At 43.7% G+C, this 20434-nt stretch overlaps 2 long non-coding RNA genes across 2 annotated transcripts in view; both read right to left on the reverse strand.

Annotated features, from left to right (window-relative positions):
- LOC145877365 (uncharacterized) overlaps positions 1-20434 on the reverse strand; it is a 446358-nt gene that overhangs the window by 410289 nt on the left and 15635 nt on the right. The window lies entirely within an intron of this gene.
- On the reverse strand, positions 9402-12852 carry LOC145877368 (uncharacterized). Its single transcript, XR_014391674.1, has 2 exons — positions 12061-12852; positions 9402-11619 (listed from the first exon to the last, which is right to left on the reverse strand). It is a non-coding gene; the product is annotated as an uncharacterized LOC145877368 (long non-coding RNA).

Below are 20434 nucleotides of genomic sequence, written 5' to 3' on the forward strand. Positions count from 1 at the left end.
TGGGGTTCCAAGGGGGGTGCCTGATGAGTTTAAAGCTAGGAATCAGATATGGGCTGGATTGGAATCAAGTCTTTTTTGGTGGTCGACTCACAATAAAAATGTGGATTGGATAAATTAACCTCTCTGGGCTAGGCGGGACGAATTCGTCCCACCTACGTAACAGCCACTTGCAGCCTGTGGCGCGATTTTCAAAACCTTAAAAATCCTATTACTTCAATTTCTCAAACATATGACTATTTTACAGCTATTTAAATATTAAAAAAATGGTAGGGTATATTATATATATCTGGCTCTCAATGTAATCTGATTCATTATGATATAGGATCAGGTCCCCCTCTCCATGTAATCTGATTCATTATGATATAGGATCAGGTCCCCCCTCTCCATGTAATCTGATTCATTATGATATTCAATCAGGTCCCCCCTCTCCATGTAATCTGATTCATTATGATATAGGATCAGGTCCCCCCCTCTCCATGTAATCTGATTCATTATGATCTAGGATCAGGTCCCCCCTCTCCATGTAATCTGATTCATTATGATCTAGGATCAGGTCCCCCCCTCTCCATGTAATCTGATTCATTATGATCTAGGATCAGGTCCCCCCCTCTCCATGTAATCTGATTCATTATGATATAGGATATTTTTTTTTTCATTATTTCACCTTTATTTAACCTCTTACATCTAGACATTCTGCTAGCGGAACACCTGCTCCAATATCCAATGATAGGCGTGGCGCGAATTGCAAATTCCTCAAAAATACAAAAACTTAAATTTTTCAAACATATGACTATTTCACAGCATTTTAAAGACAAGACTCTCCTTTATCTAACCACACTGTCCGATTTCAAAAAGGCTTTACAGCGAAAGCAGGGGGGACCTGATCCTAGATCATAATGGTCCCGCCTAGCCCAGAGAGGTTAATATGCCATAAACTATTGTTTTTTTAACAGTTTCATTAATTCATTGTAATTAACTTAATCATTATGACACACCCCTCTCTATTGTCATTGGTTGCACTAATTGCACTGTTCGTCTACATCAAATTTATTTTTCAAATTTATTTTTATATAGCCCTTCGTACATCAGCTGATATTCTCAAAGTGCTGTACAGAAACCCAGCCTAAAACCCCAAACAGCAAGCAAAGCATGTGAAAGAAGCACGGTGGCTAGGAAAAACTCCCTAGGAAAAACTCCCTAGAAAGGCCAAAAACCTAGGAAGAAACCTAGAGAGGAACCAGGCTATGAGGGGTGGCCAGTCCTCTTCTGGCTGTGCAGGGTGGATATTATAACAGAACATGGTCAAAATGTTAAAATGTTAAAATGTTCATAAATGACCAGCATGGTCAAATAATAATAATCATAGTAGTTGTCGAGGGTGCAACAAGCACGTCCGGTGAACAGGTCAGGGTTCCATAGCCGCAGGCAGAACAGTTGAAACTGGAGCAGCAGCAAGGCCAGGTGGACTGGGGACAGCAAGGAGTCATCATACCAGGTAGTCCTGAGGCATGGTCCTAGGGCTCAGGTCCTCCGAGAGAAAGACAGAAAGAGAGAAAGAGAGAATTAGAGAGAGCATATTTAAATACACACAGGACACCGGATAAGACAAGAAAAATACTCCAGATGTAACAGACTGACCCTAGCCCCCCGACACATAAACTACTGCAGCATAAATACTGGAGGCTGAGACAGGAGGGATCAGAAGACACTGTGGCCCCATCCGATGATACCCCCGGACAGGGCCAAACAGGCAGGATATAACCCCACCCACTTTGCCAAAGCACAGCCCCCACACCACTAGAGGGATGTCTCCAACCACCAACTTACCGTCCTAAGACAAGGCCGAGTATAGCCCACAACGATCTCCGCCATGGCACAACCCAAGGGGGGGGCGCCAACACAGACAGGAAGACCACGTCAGTGACTCAACCCACTCAAGTGACGCACCCCTCCCATGGACGGCATGGAAGAACACCAGTAGGCCAGTGACTCAGCCCCTGTAAAAGGGTTAGAGGCAGAGAATCCCAGTGGAAAGAGGGGGACCGGCAAGGCAGAGACAGCAAGGGCGGTTCGTTGCTCCAGCCTTTCCGTTCACCTTCACACTCCTGGGCCAGACTATACTTAATCATAGGACCTACTGAAGAGATAAGTCTTCAGTAAAGACTTAAAGGTTGAGACTGAGTCTGCGTCTCTCACATTGGTAGGCAGACCATTCCATAAAAATGGAGCTCTATAGGAGAAAGCCCTACCTCCAGCCGTTTGCTTAGAAATTCTAGGGACAATTAGGAGGCCTGCGTCTTGTGACCTTAGCGTACGTGTAGGTATGTACGGCAGGACCAAATCGGAAAGATAGGTAGGAGCAAGCCCATGTAATGCTTTGTAGGTTAGCAGTAAAACCTTGAAATCAGCCCTTGCCTTAACAGGAAGCCAGTGTAGGGAGGCTAGCACTGGGGTAATATGATCAAATTTTTTGGTTCTAGTCAGGATTCTAGCAGCTGTATTTAGCACTAACTGAAGTTTATTTAGTGCTTTATCCGGGTAGCCGGAAAGTAGAGCATTGCAGTAGTCCAGCCTAGAAGTAACAAAAGCATGGATTAATTTTTCTGCGTCATTTTTGGACAGAAAATTTCTGATTTTTGCAATGTTACGTAGATGGAAAAAAGCTGTCCTTGAAACAGTCTTGATATGTTCTTCAAAAGAGAGATCAGGGTCCAGAGTAACGCCGAGGTCCTTCACAGTTTTATTTGAGACGACTGTACAACCATCCAGATTAATTGTCAGATTCAACAGAAGATCTCTTTGTTTCTTAGGACCTAGAACAAGCATCTCTGTTTTGTCCGAGTTTAAAAGTAGAAAGTTTGCAGCCATCCACTTCTTTATGTCTGAAACACAGGCTTCTAGCGAGGGCAATTTTGGGGCTTCACCATGTTTCATTGAAATGTACAGCTGTGTGTCGTCCGCATAGCAGTGAAATTTAACATTATGTTTTCGAATGACATCCCCAAGAGGTAAAATATATAGTGAAAACAATAGTGGTCCTAAAACGGAACCTTGAGGAACACCGAAATTTACAATTGATTTGTCAGAGGACAAACCATTCACAGAGACAAACTGGTATCTTTCCGACAGATAAGATCTAAACCAGGCCAGAACTTGTCCATGTAGACCAATTTGGGTTTCCAATCTCTCCAAAAGAATGTGGTGATCGATGGTATCAAAAGCGGCACTAAGATCTAGGAGCACGAGGACAGATGCAGAGCCTCGGTCTGACGTCATTAAAAGGTCATTTACCACCTTCACAAGTGCAGCCTCAGTGCTATGATGGGGTCTAAAACCAGACTGAAGCGTTTCGTATACATTGTTTGTCTTCAGGAAGGCAGTGAGTTGCTGTGCAACAGCTTTTTCAAAAAATTTTGAGAGGAATGGAAGATTCGATATAGGCCGATAGTTTTTTATATTTTCTGGATCAAGATTCGGCTTTTTCAAGAGAGGCTTTATTACTGCCACTTTTAGTGAGCTTGGTACACATCCGGTGGATAGAGAGCCGTTTATTATGTTCAACATAGGAGGGCCAAGCACAGGAAGCAGCTCTTTCAGTAGTTTAGTTGGAATAGGGTCCAGTATGCAGCTTGAGGGTTTGGAGGCCATGATTATTTTCATCATTGCGTCAAGAGATATAGTACTAAAACACTTTAGTATCTCCCTTGATCCTAGGTCCTGGCAGAGTTGTGCAGACTCAGGACAATGGAGCTTTGGAGGAATACCCAGATTTAAAGAGGAGTCTGTAATTTGCTTTCTAATGATCATGATCTTTTCCTCAAAGAAGTTCATAAATTTATTACTGCTGAAGTGAAAGCCATCCTCCATTTGCGAAGGCTGCTTTTTAGTTAGCTTTGCGACAGTATCAAAAAGAAATTTCGGATTGTTCTTATTTTCCTCAATTAAGTTGGAAAAATAGGATGATCGAGCAGCAGTAAGGGCTCTTCGATACTGCACGGTACTGTCTTTCCAAGCTAGTCGGAAGACTTCCAGTTTGGTGTGGCGCCATTTCCGTTCCAATTTTCTGGAAGCTTGCTTCAGAGCTCGTGTATTTTCTGTATACCAGGGAGCTAGTTTCTTATGACAGATGTTTTTAGTTTTTAGGGGTGCAACTGCATCTAGGGTATTGCGCAAGGTTAAATTGAGTTCCTCGGTTAGGTGGTTAACTGATTTTTGTCCTCTGACGTCCTTGGGTAGGCAGAGGCAGTCTGGAAGGGCATCAAGGAATCTTTGGGTTGTCTGAGAATTTATAGCACGACTTTTAATGCTCCTTGGTTGGGGTCTGAGCAGATTATTTGTTGCAATTGCAAACGTAATAAAATGGTGGTCCGATAGTCCAGGATTATGAGGAAAAACATTTAGATCCACAACATTTATTCCATGGGACAAAACTAGGTCCAGAGTATGACTGTGGCAGTGAGTAGGTCCAGAGACATGTTGGACAAAACCCACTGAGTCGATGATGGCTCCGAAAGCCTTTTGGAGTGGGTCTGTGGACTTTTCCATGTGAATGTTAAAGTCACCAAAAATTAGAATATTATCTGCTATGACTACAAGATCCGATAGGAATTCAGGGAACTCAGTGAGGAACACTGCATATGGCCCAGGAGGCCTATAAACAGTAGCTATAAAAAGTGAGTGAGTAGGCTGCATAGATTTCATGACTAGAAGCTCAAAAGACGAAAACGTCATTGTTGTTTTTTTTTTTGTAAATTGAAATTTGCTATCGTAAATGTTAGCAACACCTCCGCCTTTGCCGGATGCACGGGGGGTATGGTCACTAATGTAACCAGGGGGTGAGGCCTCATTTAACACAGTAAATTCATCAGGCTTAAGCCATGTTTTAGTCAGGCCAATCACATCAAGATTATTATCAGTGATTAGTTCATTGACTATAACTGCCTTGGAAGTGAGGGATCTAACATTAAGTAACCCAATTTTGAGATGTGAGGTATCACAATCTCTTTCAATAATGGCAGGAATGGAGGAGGTCTTTATACTAGTGAGATTGCTAAAGCGAACACCGCCATTTTTAATTTTGCCCAACCAAGATCGAGGCACAGACACGGTCTCAATGGGGAAAGCTGAGCTGACTACGCTGACTGTGCTAGTGGCAGACTCCACTAAGCTGGCAGGCTGGCTAACAGCCTGCTGCCTGGCCTGCACCCTATTTCATTGTGGAGCTAGAGGAGTTAGAGCCCTGTCTATGTTCGTAGATAAGATGAGAGCACCCCTCCAGCTAGGATGGAGTCCGTCACTCCTCAACAGGCCAGGCTTGGTCCTGTTTGTGGGTGAGTCCCAGAAAGAGGGCCAATTATCTACAAATTCTATCTTTTGGGAGGGGCAGAAAACAGTTTTCAACCAGCGATTGAGTTGTGAGACTCTGCTGTAGAGCTCATCACTCCCCCTAACTGGGAGGGGGCCAGAGACAATTAATCGATGCCGACACATCTTTCTAGCTGATTTACACGCTGAAGCTATGTTGCCGTTGGTGACCTCTGACTGTTTCATCCTAACATCGTTGGTGCCGACGTGGATAACAATATCTCTATACTCTCTACACTCGCCAGTTTTAGCTTTAGCCAGCACCGTCTTTAGATTAGCCTTAACGTCGGTAGCCCTGCCCCCTGGTAAACAGTGTATGATCGCTGGATGATTAGTTTTAAGTCTAATACTGCGGGTAATGGAGTCGCCAATGACTAGGGTTTTCAATTTGTCAGAGCTAATGGTGGGAGCCGTCGGCGTCTCAGACCCCACAACGGGAGGAGTAGAGACCAGAGAAGTCTCGGCCTCCGACTCCGACTCGCTTAATGGGGAGAACCGGTTGAAAGTTTCTGTCGGCTGAATAAGCGACACCGGTTGAGCATTCCTACAGCGTTTCCCTCCAGAAGCCATGAGAAAGATGTCCGGCTGCGGGGACCGTGCGAGGGGGTTTATACTAACGTTACTATCTGTACTTACTGGTGGCACAGACGCTGTTTCATCCTTTCCTACACTGAAATTACCCTTGCCTAACGATCGCGTCTGAAGCTGGGCTTGCAGCACAGCTATCCTTGCCGTAAGGCGATCGTTCTCCTGTGTATTATAAGTACAACGACTGCAATTAGAAGGCATCATGTTAATGTTACTTAGCTTCGGCTGTTTGAAGTCCTGACGAACCATGTCCAGATAAAACCTCCGGGGTGAAAAAGTTGAATGAAAAAAGTTGAGTGAGGGAAAAAGTAAAAATATACGGTAATGAAAAAGTAAAAAACCGTCAGGTATCAAAGTAAGATCGGCAACAAAAACGCACAGCAGCGTAAACAAGTCTGCAAGTTGTGACCGGGTTGTGACCGGAAATAGAGTGAGCTGTGCACCTGACCGAGTTCTCAAGACCAACCTCAAGACATAACCTGGTTCAAGTATTGATGACATCACCCTGAAGAAGGCACACTGATGCTGAAACGTTGGTAAATACCCAATAAATTACTGGGAGTTTATATATGGAGTGTGGGATTCTCTATTTTGATAGTTTATAACTCTTTTGTATGTGCCATCTTTTTGTGTTCTTCAGGCAGCCTGGGAAAGAACGGAAATTACTCACTAAAGATTCAAGACAGAGACACCAGAAAGACCCAAGAAGACTTGGACGCAGTATCAGAGGACAGAGAGGGATGTTCAGAACTCACTCAGTCTGGTCAGTTGTTGAGGGTAGACTTGGAGGCTGCTTACCTGACATGGAGGAAGTCCCCCCTCCTCTCCCCTACCTTCCCTATACCCCCTCCTCTCCCCTACCTTCCCTATACCCCCTCCTCTCCCCTACCTTCCCTATACCCCCCTCCTCTCCCCTACCTTCCCTATACCCCCCTACCTTCCCTATACCCCCCTCCTCTCCCCTACCTTCTCTATACTCCCTCCTCTCCCCTACCTACCCTATACTCCCTCCTCTCCCCTACCTACCCTATACCCCCCCTCCTCTCCCCTACCTTCCCTATACCCCCTCCTCTCCCCTACCTTCCCTATACTCCCCCCCCCCCCTATTATGTTGGACCATCATGTTTATTTGTTTGAATCTTGTCTTTGTTTGTGATCAGGTTAGAAGAGAATGACTCCTCAACCCAAGAGGCCGTGGAGCAGCTGTGATCAGGTAAGAAGAGAATGACTCCTCAACCCAAGAGGCCCTGGAGCAGCTGTGATCAGGTTAGAAGAGAATGACTCCTCAACTCAAGAGGCCCTGGAGCAGCTGTGATCAGGTTAGAAGAGAATGACTCCTCAACCCAAGAGGTCCTGGAGCAGCTGTGATCAGGTTAGAAGAGAATGACTCCTCAACCCAAGAGGCCCTGGAGCAGCTGTGATCAGGTTAGAAGAGAATGACTCCTCAACCCAAGAGGTCCTGGAGCAGCTGTGATCAGGTTAGAAGAGAATGACTCCTCAACCCAAGAGGCCCTGGAGCAGCTGTGATCAGGTTAGAAGAGAATGACTCCTCAACCCAAGAGGCCCTGGAGCAGCTGTGATCAGGTTAGAAGAGAATGACTCCTTAACCTAAGAGGCCCTGGAGCAGCTGTGAGAGAGCATCAGTGTTGAAGCATTTGGGGAAATTTAAAGAAGGTTTCCTGGAAAAGAGGATGGGCTGTTATGTAAAGGGTCAGAGCCACTGAGAGGACAAAATATTAAGGATACCTTCCTCATACTGAGTTACGCCTGGTCAGTTTGTCATGGAAAGAAAGGTGTCCTTAATGTTTTGTGTAAATTACATAATAATTATACATTTATGGATTGTTTTATGTTGCCTTTTGTTTTCTCTTTATTCAACCTGCCATCTACCCACCTGGGGACTGAGGGTTATGAGAGAACCCCCACATTACTAGCTTCTCTTTATTCAACCTGCCATCTACCCACCTGGGGACTGAGGGTTATGAGAGAACCCCCACATCACTAGCTTCTCTTTATTCAACCTGCCATCTACCCACCTGGGGACTGAGGGTTATGAGAGAACCCCCACATCACTAGCTTCTCTTTATTCAACCTGCCATCTACCCACCTGGGGACTGAGGGTTATGAGAGAACCCCCACATCACTAGCTTCTCTTTATTCAACCTGCCATCTACCCACCTGGGGACTGAGGGTTATGAGAGAACCCCCACATCACTAGCTTCTCTTTATTCAACCTGCCATCTACCCACCTGGGGACTGAGGGTTATGAGAGAACCCCCACATCATAGCTTCTCTTTATTCAACCTGCCATCTACCCACCTGGGGACTGAGGGTTATGAGAGAACCCCCACATCACTAGCTTCTCTTTATTCAACCTGCCATCTACCCACCTGGGGACTGAGGGTTATGAGAGAACCCCCACATCACTAGCTTCTCTTTATTCAACCTGCCATCTACCCACCTGGGGACTGAGGGTTATGAGAGAACCCCCACATTACTAGCTTCTCTTTATTCAACCTGCCATCTACCCACCTGGGGACTGAGGGTTATGAGAGAACCCCCACATCACTAGCTTCTCTTTATTCAACCTGCCATCTACCCACCTGGGGACTGAGGGTTATGAGAGAACCCCCACATCACTAGCTTCTCTTTATTCAACCTGCCATCTACCCACCTGGGGACTGAGGGTTATGAGAGAACCCCCACATCACTAGCTTCTCTTTATTCAACCTGCCATCTACCCACCTGGGGACTGAGGGTTATGAGAGAACCCCCACATCACTAGCTTCTCTTTATTCAACCTGCCATCTACCCACCTGGGGACTGAGGGTTATGAGAGAACCCCCACATCACTAGCTTGCATGTTCTGCAGCCTTGTAAAGATAAGGAGGGGACGACTGGGAGGCAGGTTGGCATTTATTGTCATGAATCTTGTTCTGGAGGCAGGTTGGCATTTATTGTCATGAATCTTGTTCTGGAGGCAGGTTGGCATTTATTGTCATGAATCTTGTTCTGGAGGCAGGTTGGCATTTATTGTCATGAATCTTGTTCTGGAGGCAGGTTGGCATTCATTGTCATGAATCTTACCCTGGAGGCAGTTGAGCAAAGTATTCCTTATCTGGCACAGGCATAAAGTAATACAATCAGATTGTAATCCTAACCTCAACCCTAACCACACTGCTAATCCTTCCCTTAAATTAAGACCATAAAACAACATTATTTTCAACAGCCATTTCTGACTTTGCAGCTGACATATCTAGAGGAAATCGCACAGTTCTGCCTCCAGGTCAAGATTCATGACAAACGTCAACATGAGACAGGGAGAAGCAATGTATGTTTTATTATGAAAAGTACAATATAACCATGTATACTTGTACAACTATGGAGCGTATGTCCACATATAATTGTACAATTTGTTTTTCCAACATAAAAGACAAGAAATGATCACATTGTTATTTTAACAGTGTTATTGTAAGAGTTTAAATGTTTAAACAGAGGATACATCTAAAACAGGATAAAACAAGTGCAGTATGTTGTGAGAATGTTACTTTAACGTCGACTCATAACGTCACACTATAACTTCATGGGAGTCTTGTGGAAAGACTGCATGTTGTTTTGGGTGGATTGAGTGACGTCTTCATCAACATTTTGCAGAATATTCCGGTAATATTTTCACCTCTTGTCGGCTGCAGACATTCATAAGGAGTTCCAGTAGTTTATTTGTCATTTGCAGGTATTAAAAGTAATACATACATTGTAATTCCTTGTTGGATCTCTCTCACATACAGGACAGTACATACCAGAGGAGGCTGCTGAGGGGAGGACGGCTCATAATAATGTCTGGAACAGAGTGAATGAAATGGAACACATGGAAACGTGTTTGATACCATTCCACTTATTCCCCTCCAGCCATTACAAGCCTGTCCTCCCAAATTAAGGTCCCACCAACCTCCTGTGGTACAAACACAAACAGTAAAATATATCATAAAAAATGCAAAGTGGTAAAAGATCAGAAAATATTACAAGCCTGTCATGTGTGAGTGTCCAGTGTGTGTCAGTGTTTGTGTGTCAGTGTGTGTGTGTGTGTTCAGTGTGTGTGTTCAGTGTGTGTGTGTGTGTGTTCAGTGTGTGTGTGTGTGTGTGTCAGTGTGTGTGTGTGTGTGTGTCAGTGTGTGTGTTTGTATGTGTGTGTCCAGAGTGTGTGTTTGTATGTGTGTGTCCAGAGTGCGTGTGTGCATGTGTGTATCCAGTGTGTTTGTGTGTGTGTATCCAGTGTGTGTGTGTATCCAGTGTGTGTGTGTGTATCCAGTGTGTGTGTGTATCCAGTGTGTGTGTGTGTATCCAGTGTGTGTGTGTGTGTATCCAGTGTGTGTGTGTTAGTGTGTGTGTGTGTGTGTGTGTGTGAGTGTGTATCCAGTGTGTTTGTGTGTGTGTATCCAGTGTGTCAAGTGTGTGTGTGTCAAGCGTGTGTGTGTCCAGTGTGTGTGTGTTCAGTGTGTGTGTGTGTGTGTGTGTTTGTGTGTGTGTATCCAGTGTGTGTGTGTATCCAGTGTGTTTGTGTGTGTGTGTGTGTATCCAGTGTGTTTGTGTGTGTGAGTGTGTGTGTATCCAGTGTGTTTGTGTGTGTGTGTGTGTGTGTATCCAGTGTGTTTGTGTGTGTGTGTGTGTGTATCCAGTGTGTTTGTGTGTGTGTGTGTATCCAGTGTGTTTGTGTGTGTGTGTGTGTGTGTGTCCAGTGAGTGTGTGTGTCCAGTGAGTGTGTGTCCAGTGTGTGTCCAGTGTGTGTGTGTGTCCAGTGTGTGTGTGTCCAGTGTCTGTGTGTGTGTGTGTGTGTGTGTGTGTGTGTGTGTGTGTGTGTGTGTGTGTTCAGTGTGTGTGTGTTCAGTGTGTGTGTGTGTGTGCATTTTGTGTCCAGTGTGTGTGTGTGTGTGTCCATTTTGTTTCCAGTGTGTATGTATCCAGTGTGTGTGTATGTGTGTGTCCTGTGTGTTTGTGTGTGTCCAGTGTGTGTGTGTGTGTGTGTGTGTCCAATGTGTGTGTGTGTGTCCAGTTTGTGTCCAGTGTGTGTGTGTGTGTGTGTGTGTGTCTGTGTCCAGTGTGTGTGTGTGTCCAGTGTGTGTGTGTGTGTGTCCAGTTATTATTTCAGGGACACTGAAGAGCCAACATCATAAACCCTAAACCCTGGATAGAGGGGCTCAGTGAATGTGGAGGTGAATGTGATCAGGTGGGTCAGTGTGTCAGAGGAGGCTCTATAGAAGGACAGAGTGCCGGCTGACCAGTCCAGATATACTCCTACTCTGTGGGGGCTGGAGGAGGGGACGTCTATGGTAGTGGAGTTATTATTGTGACAGGCAATGTATCTGTTGTCATAGCAGAACAGACTCCAGGACTTGTCATTCCATCCAAGACAACAGTCATCACCCCTTCCTCTCCTGTTGATTCCTTTATATGTCACTCCTATATCAGCCCTTCTCCCACTCCACTCTACCTCCCAGTAACAGCGCCCAGTCAGACCCTCTCTACACAGCACCTGTCCCCAGTCCTCAAATCTCTCTGGGTGATCAGGATACGGCTGCTCCTCTCTCCTCCATGTCACCTTTCTGTTCTCCTCAGACAGAGAGAGGAGTCTGTTTACTGTGTTTAGGTCCAGTGTGAGATCACAGACATCTGATGGATGAAACCAGACACAATATTAGAAATCATCATCATTCACATTAGAATGTTAACTCACTTTTCACTAATTCATTTAATGTAGATGTTTCTAGGTATCAAAAGGAGAAGTTAAGGTAACTTGAGACTTGTTGAATGATCACATGTTATACTGTATGGTAATATAATACACACTTATTCACATTAATTACACACACACACACACACACACACACACACACACACACACACACACACACACACACACACACACACACACACACACACACACACACACACACACATCAACTCTTTGTAAACGTTGGTGTCCCTGATTTCTGCTTCTGTAGAACTACAGATGATGTTTAATATGACCAAGTCAGTAATGATGGAGGTCTTTGACTTAACTTGAATTAAGACTTATTCTTAGTCATATTCTTCACAGCAGTCAACACTCACATTTTCTAATTCCAGGTTTCATTCTGTTCTCTCCACCATGTTCCACACTGTAGCGGTAAGCAGAAAAACAGACAGTCATTGAGGGATACACCTGAACACACACACACACACACACACACACACACACACACACACACACACACACACACACACACACACACACACACACACACACACACACACACACACACACACACACACACACACACACACACAGGTCAAGTGTTGGTAAGAACGTTTTCAGTGTTTGTGTCCAGTGTGTGTGTGTGTGTGTGTGTGTGTGTGTGTATGTGTCCAGTGTGTCCAGTGTGTGTGTGAGTCCAGTGTGTGCGTCAAGTTTGTGTGTCCAGTGTGTGTGAGTTCAGTGTGTGTGCGTGTCCTGTGTGTGTGTGTGTCCTGTGTGTGTGTGTCCTGTGTATTTGTCCTGTGTGTGTGTGTGTGTGTGTGTGCCCAGTGTGTGTGTGAGTGTGTGTGTGTGAGGTCAGTGTGTGTGCGTGTCCTGTGTGTGTGTGTGTGTGTCCAGTGTGTGTGTGTGTGTGTCCAGTGTGTGTGTGTGTGTGTGTGTGTGTCCAGTGTGTGTGTATTTGTCCTGTGTGTGTGTGTGTATTTGTCCTGTGTGTGTGTGTGTGTGTGTGTGTGTTTGTCCTGTGTGTGTGTGTGTGTGTGTGTTTGTCCTGTGTGTGTGTATTTGTCCTGTGTGTGTGTTTGTGTGTGTATTTGTCCTGTGTGTGTGTATTTGTCCTGTGTGTGTATTTATCCTGTGTGTGTATTTGTCCTGTGTGTGTGTGTGTGTGTGTCCTGTGTGTGTGTGTGTGTCCTGTGTATGTGTGTGTGTCCTGTGTATGTGTGTGTGTCCTGTGTGTGTGTGTGTCTGTGTGTGTGTGTGTCTGTGTGTGTGTGTCCTGTGTGTGTGTGTGTGTGTGTGTGTGTGTGTGTGTGTGTGTGTGTGTCCTGTGTGTGTATGTATGTCCTGTGTGTGTGTGTGTGTGTGTGTGTGTGTGTGTGTGTGTGTGTGTGTGTGTACTGTGTGTGTGTGTGTGTCCTGTGTGTGTGTGTGTCCTGTGTGTGAGTCCTGTGTGTGTGTGTGAGTACTGTGTGTGTGTGTGTGAGTCCTGTGTGTGTCAGTGTATGTCCTGTGTGTGTGTGTGTGTGTGTGTATGTCCTGTGTGTGTGTGTGTGTCCTGTGTGTGTGTGTGCGTGTGTGTCCAGTGTGTGTGTGTGTGTGTGTGTCCTGTGTGTGTGTCCTGTGTGTGTGTGTGTGTGTCCTGTGTGTGTGTCTGTGTGTGTGTGTGTGTGTGTGTGTGTGTGTGTGTGTGTGTGTGTGTGTGTGTGTGTGTGTGTGTGTGTGTGTGTGTGTGTGTGTGTGTGTGTGTGTGTGTGTGTGTACTGTGTGTGTGTGTGTGTCCTGTGTGTGTGTGTGTGTCCTGTGTGTGTGTGTGAGTACTGTGTGTGTGTGTGTGAGTCCTGTGTGTGTCAGTGTATGTCCTGTGTGTGTGTGTGTGTATGTCCTGTGTGTGTGTGTGTGTGTGTCGTGTGTGTGTGTGTGTCCTGTGTGTGTGTGTGTGTGTGTCCTGTGTGTGTGTCCATACACACACAAGACAATTACACACGCACACACACACTGGACACACACACACTGGACACACACACACTGGACACACACACACAGGACACACACACACAGGACACACACACACAGGACACACACACAGGACACACAAACATACAGGACACACACACAGGACACACACAGGACATACAGGACACACACACACACACACACACACACAGGACACACACCACACACACATGACACACACAGGACGGACACACACACAGGACACACACACAGGACACACAAACATACAGGACACACACACAGGACACACAAAGGACATACAGGACACACAGGACACACACACACACACACACACACACACACACACACAGGACATACACACACACACAGGACACATACACACACACAGGACACACACCCAGGACACACACAGGACACACACACACACACGACACACACACAAACACACACGACACACACTGGACACACACACACACACACTGGACACACACACACACACTGGACACACACACACACACTGGACACACACACACACTGGACACACACACACACTGGACAGACACACACACTGGACACACACACACACTGGACACACACACACACTGGACACACACACACTGGACACACACAGTAACATATAACTTTGTCCAAGTGGTGGTAAGAATGTTTGTCTTAACTAGCCTAAAAAGTCAAACATGTCTGATATGAACATTGACATAAACCCTCTACATACTTGAGTTTCTCCAGTCTGCAGTGTGGATCCTCCAGTCCAGCAGAGAGCAGTCTGACTCCTGAGTCTCCTGGGTGATTGTAGCTCAGGTCCAGCTCTCTCAGGTGTGAGGGGTTTGACCTCAGAGCTGAGACCAGAGAAGCACAGCCTTCCTCTGTGACTCCACAGCCTGACAGCCTGCAAAGAGTCAAATCATATTAAAATCACACTGCTATTCTTTGGTGGTGAAAATAGTGGCAGTATATTTTTTCAACATATTTAGATACATCAGTGTACTGAAACCTTCCATATCTATTCATAAATTAATGTATCATAATATAAATTACAGATTATCAAAGTATTACCTAAAGATAGAAACATATATAATACAAATATTTTAGTAGACTGACCAGACCAGTTTAAAAGCAGTATCAGTCAAAAGACAGACAGTGAGGTATCAGATTAACCTCTTACATCTAGACGTTCCGCTAGCGGAACACCTGCTCCAATATCCAATGATGGGCGTGGCGCGAAATACAAACTCCTCTAAAATCCGAAAACTTCAATTTTTCAAACATATGACTATTTTACAGCATTTTAAAGACAAGACTCTCGTTAATCTAACCACACTGTCCGATTTCAAAAAGGCTTTACAGCGAAAGCAAAACATTAGATTATGTCAGCAGAGTACTCAGCCAGAAATAATCAGACACCCATTTTTCAAGCTAGCATATAATGTCACAAAAAACAAAACCACAGCTAAATGCAGCACTAACCTTTGATGATCTTCATCAGATGACACTCCTAGGACATTATGTTATACAATGCATGCATGTTTTGTTCAATCAAGTTCATATTTATATTAAAAAACAGCTTTTTTACATTAGCATGTGACGTTCAGAACTAGCATACCCCCCGCAAACATCCGGTGAATTTACTAAATTACTCACGATAAACGTTCACAAAAAACATAACAATTATTTTAAGAATCATAGATACAGAACTCCTCTATGCACTCGATATGTCCGATTTTAAAATAGCTTTTTGGTGAAAGCACATTTTGCAATATTCTAAGTACATAGCCCGGCCATCACGGCTAGACATTTAGACACCGACCAAGTTTAGCCCTGACCAAACTCCGATTTACTATTACAAAAGTTTGATTACCTTTGTTGTCTTCGTCAGAATGCACTCCCAGGACTGCTACTTCAATAACAAATGTTGGTTTGGTCCAAAATAATCCATCTTTATATCCAAATAGTGGCGTTTTGTTCGTGCGTTCAAGACACTATCCGAAGCGTAAATAAGGGTCACGAGCATGGCGCAATTCGTGACAAAAGATTTCTAAATATTCCATTACCGTACTTCGAAGCATGTCAACCGCTGTTTAAAATCAATTTTTATGACATTTTTCTCGTAAAAAAGCGATAATATTCCGACCGGGAATCTGCGTTTAGGTAAACAGACGAAAGAAAACAAAGCATTCTGTCGACGCGGGCACGAGCCTGAGTCTCACAGTACTGTAACCAGCCACTACCCAAACGCGCTACTTTGTTTCAGCCAGAGCCTGCAAAGCCACGATTCAGCTTTTTGCCGCCTTCTGAGAGCCCATGGGAGCCGTAGGAAGTGTCACGTAACAGCAGAGATCCTCTGTAATGGATAGAGATAATCAAGAAGGGCAAGAAATTGTCAGACAGGGCACTTCCTGCATGGAATCTTCTCAGGTTTTGTTCTGCCAAATGAGTTCTGTTATACAGTTTTAGAAACTTTGGAGTGTTTTCTATCCAAAGCTAATAATTATATGCATATTCTAGTTTCTGGGCAGGAGTAATAATCAGATTAAATCGGGTAAGTTTTTTTATCCGGCTGTGAAAATACTGCCCCCTAGCCATAACAGGTTAAGATTGTATTGAGTATACAGTCCACACCATATCTATTTTGACAGTGAAGATAACATTTTAAATGTGGCTCTAAACTCCAACATTTTGGATTTCAGATCAAATGTTTCATATGAGGTGACAGTATATAATGTCACCTTTTATTTGAGGATATTTTCATACATATCTGTTTCACCATTTAGAAAAATGAAAGCGCTTTATGTATCTAGTCCCCCTATTTAAAGAAGTCATATGTTTTCTGACCAATTAATTCATAGTGTATTAAAATAGTCAAAAGTTGAGTATTTGGTCCCATATTCTTTGACTTCAATGACTACATCAAGCCTGTGACTGCCATGATCAAGAAAGATCATGAATAATAATGAGTGAGAGACTTACAGAGGCTACAACAAAACATGCTAACCTCTCACCATTACCAATAACAGAGGCTACAACAAAACATGCTAACCTCTCACCATTACCAATAACAGAGGCTACAACAAAACAGCTAACCTCTCACCATTACCAATAACAGAGGCTACAACAAAACATACTAACCTCTCACCATTACCAATAACAGAGGCTACAACAAAACATACTAACCTCTCACCTTTAACCTCAAATAAAAGGTGACATTCTGTACAGTCACCTGATGTGAAACATTCTATCTCAAATCCAAAATCCTGGAGCATAGCACCACATTTAAAACTGTAAGCTTCACTGTCCAAACACATATGGTGTGGACTATGTGTGTCTGGTAAACACATGTGGATCTGGGGAACAGTTATCACTTGTTGACCAACTACAGGAATACTGACCTCAGAGTCTCCAGTCTGCAGTGTGGATCCTCCAATCCAGCAGAGAGCAGCTTCACTCCTGAATCCTTCAGGAAATTGTTACTCAGGTCCAGCTCTCTCAGGTGTGAGGGGTTTGAACTGAGAACTGAGGCCAACACTTTACAGGATGTGTCTGTGAGTTTACAGCCAGTGAGTCTGCCAACAGAGAATAAATACAATGACAGACAGGTTGTATTAAAATGATATGCTTTGCTTTCTCTGTTTACGCTGTTACCCGTTTACAAATAATGTGTTGGGTTTGACCTCAGAGCTGAGACCAGAGAAGCACAGCCTTCCTCTGTGACTAGACAGCCTGACAGCCTGCAATGAGTCAAATCATATTAAAATCACACTGCTATTCTTTGGTGGTGAAAATAGTGGCAGTATATTTCTTCAACATATTCAGATACATCAGTGTCCTGAAACCTGCCATATCTACTCATATATTAAAGTATCATAATATAAATTACAAATTATCAAAGTATTGCCTGCAGATAGAAACATGTATAGGAAAAATATTTGAGTAGACTGCCCAGACCAGTTTAAAATCAGTATCAGTCAAAAGACAGACAGTGAGGTATCAGATTTAGATTGTATTGAGCATACAGTCCACACCATATCTATTTTGACAGTGAACCTAACATTTTAAATGTGGCTCTAAACTCCAACATTTTGGATTTCAGATCAAATGTTTCATATGAGGTGACAGTATATAATGTCACCTTTTATTTGAGGATATTTTCATACATATCTCTTTCACCGTTTAGAAAAATGAAAGCCCTTTATGTATCTAGTCCTCCTATTTAAAGAAGTCATATGTTTTCTGACCAATTCACTCATAGTGGCTTAAAGTAGTCACAAGTTGAGAATGTGATCCGATATTCCTTGAACGCAGCGACTACATCAAGCTTGTGACTCAAACTCGTTGATTGATTTTGCAGTTTGTTTTGGTTGTGTTTTGGGTTGTGTTTTGCCCAATATTAAAATGGTGGATGGTGTAACGTCTGCTTCCAGATCACACTCTCAAACACGTAGATCCCCGTGAATGCAGCTCACTCTCCAGATCCCAGTCACCTGAATTCTGATCACCTGTTCACACACCTGTATGTCATTATCAAACTCTATGTAGTTCAGTTCTTTGCTCCCCCATCATTGTGAAGTGTTGTTTGTTTTGTGACACAAGGCTATTCGGAGTGCTGCATTTCCCGTAATTTACTCCTCCGGAGAATGATAGTTTTTGCCTGCCTCACTAATGATGCCTTTTGCCGTTTCCCTGCCTGTACTGTTGCCTTTTTGGACCCCCTGTGTATGACCTTCTGCCTGCCCCTGGACCCAGCTACCTGCCTCCTCCTGTGGTCCTTCACAATAAATACCTGCTGAGCCCTGCGCTTGAAACCAGCTCTCTGTCTCCCATCGTGTTCATTACAGATGGTGACTGGAGTAATTTTATTTACAAGTGAGTAGATAACATGTTTCTAAACACTACTAAAAGCATCCTGATGATGCCATGATTAAGAAAAATCATGAATCATGAATAATTGTGAGGAAGTTACAGAAGCTACAACAAAACATGCTAACCTCTCACCATTACCAATAACAGTGGATACAACAAAACATGCTAACCTCTCACCATTACCAATAAAAGAGGCTACAACAAAACATGCTAACCTCTCACCATTACCAATAACAGAGACTACAACAAAACATGCTAACCTCTCACCACTACCAATAACAGAGGCTACAACAAACATGCTAACCTCTCACCATTACCTATTTATTTATTTCACCTTTATTTTAAAATAAAAATAAAAATAATGAACCCCAATGAGTCGTGCACAACCCGTGTCCAAATTAAGCACCTCACATTGTGGTTACTCACGACTTGGTAGATATTCCCTCAGCGAAGTATGGCAGTTCCATGCAGGTTTCCTCACAAAGTCCAAGGCAAGCACAGCTACCCATGCAGACAGTACTCCTTAGCCGTAACCGATATCCCCATGGCAACACAAACTCGTTAAGCTTCCCAAGCAATTATCTCCCAGTGTCACACGATGCTAGGCTAACCTCTAGGCTGGCTAATACCTCCACGACGAGACGGTAGCTTCAGTCTTTACTAAGTTTTAACTAAATTATAACAACTCTTTTATTAAATAAATCATGTATTTCCCTTCATGTCTTAGTAGCTATGGGTTTTGTTGTAGTTCTGTCGTCTTCTTTTATAATTTTTCTTCACCAACCGTCCTGAGGTAAAACGTCCATCCTTTCATCAACGTCTTTTTCCCTCCCGTTAACCAGGTCAACTCCCATTGGCCACAACTTAACAAGCGACCTTATTGGTCAAAACTTAAACTTGAAAGTAAAACAAACTATTCACTTATACATTAAATAAATATTTCTTCAAAAAGCATAATGCATTAACAACATTACAGTTTAGGAGCAATTCAATCATCTTTTAAATATAATACCAGTTAATTATAACAAATAATCTCAATATTTGGTTCAAACAAGGGTATTACACAAACATACAGTCAATAATACAGTAGAAAAATAAGTCTATATACAATGTGAGCAAATGAAGTGAAATAAGGGAGGTAAAGGCAAAAAAAGGCCATGGTGGCAAAGTAAATACAATATAGCAAGTAAAACACTGCAATGGTAGATATGCAGTGGAAGAAAGTGCAAAGTAGAAATGGAAATAATGGGGTGCAAAGGAGCTAAATAAATAAATACAGTAGGGGAAGAGGTAGTTGGGCTAAATTATAGATGGGCTATGTACAGGTGCAGTAATCTGTGAGCTGCTCTGACAGCTGGTGCTTAAAGCTAGTGAGGGAGATAAGTGTTTCCAGTTTTAGAGATTTTTGTAGTTCGTTCCAGTCATTGGCAGCAGAGAACTGGAAGAAGAGGCGGCCGAAGGAGGAATTGGTTTTGGGGGTGACCAGGGAGATATACCTGATGGAGTGCGTGCTACAGGTGGGTGCTGCTATGGTGACCAGCGAGCTGAGATAAGGGGGGACTTTACCTAGCAGGGTCTTGTAGATGACCTGGAGCCAGTGGGTTTGGCGACGAGTATGAAGCGAGGGCCAGACAACGAGAGCGTACAGGTCGCAGTGGTGGGTAGTACAGTGGGGGAAAAAAGTATTTGATCCCCTGCTGATTTTGTACGTTTGCCCACTTACAAAGACATGATCAGTCTATAATTTTAATGGTAGGTTTATTTGAACAGTGAGAGACAGAATAACAGCAAAAAAATCCAGAAAAAAGCATGTCAAAAATGTTATACAATTATTTGCATTTTAATGAGGGAAATAAGTATTTGACCCCTCTGCAAAACATGACTTAGTACTTGGTGGCA

The sequence above is a fragment of the Salmo salar genome, unplaced genomic scaffold, assembly GCF_965601325.2.
Source record: "Salmo salar unplaced genomic scaffold, fSalSal1 ptg000974l, whole genome shotgun sequence".
NCBI lineage: Eukaryota > Metazoa > Chordata > Actinopteri > Salmoniformes > Salmonidae > Salmo > Salmo salar.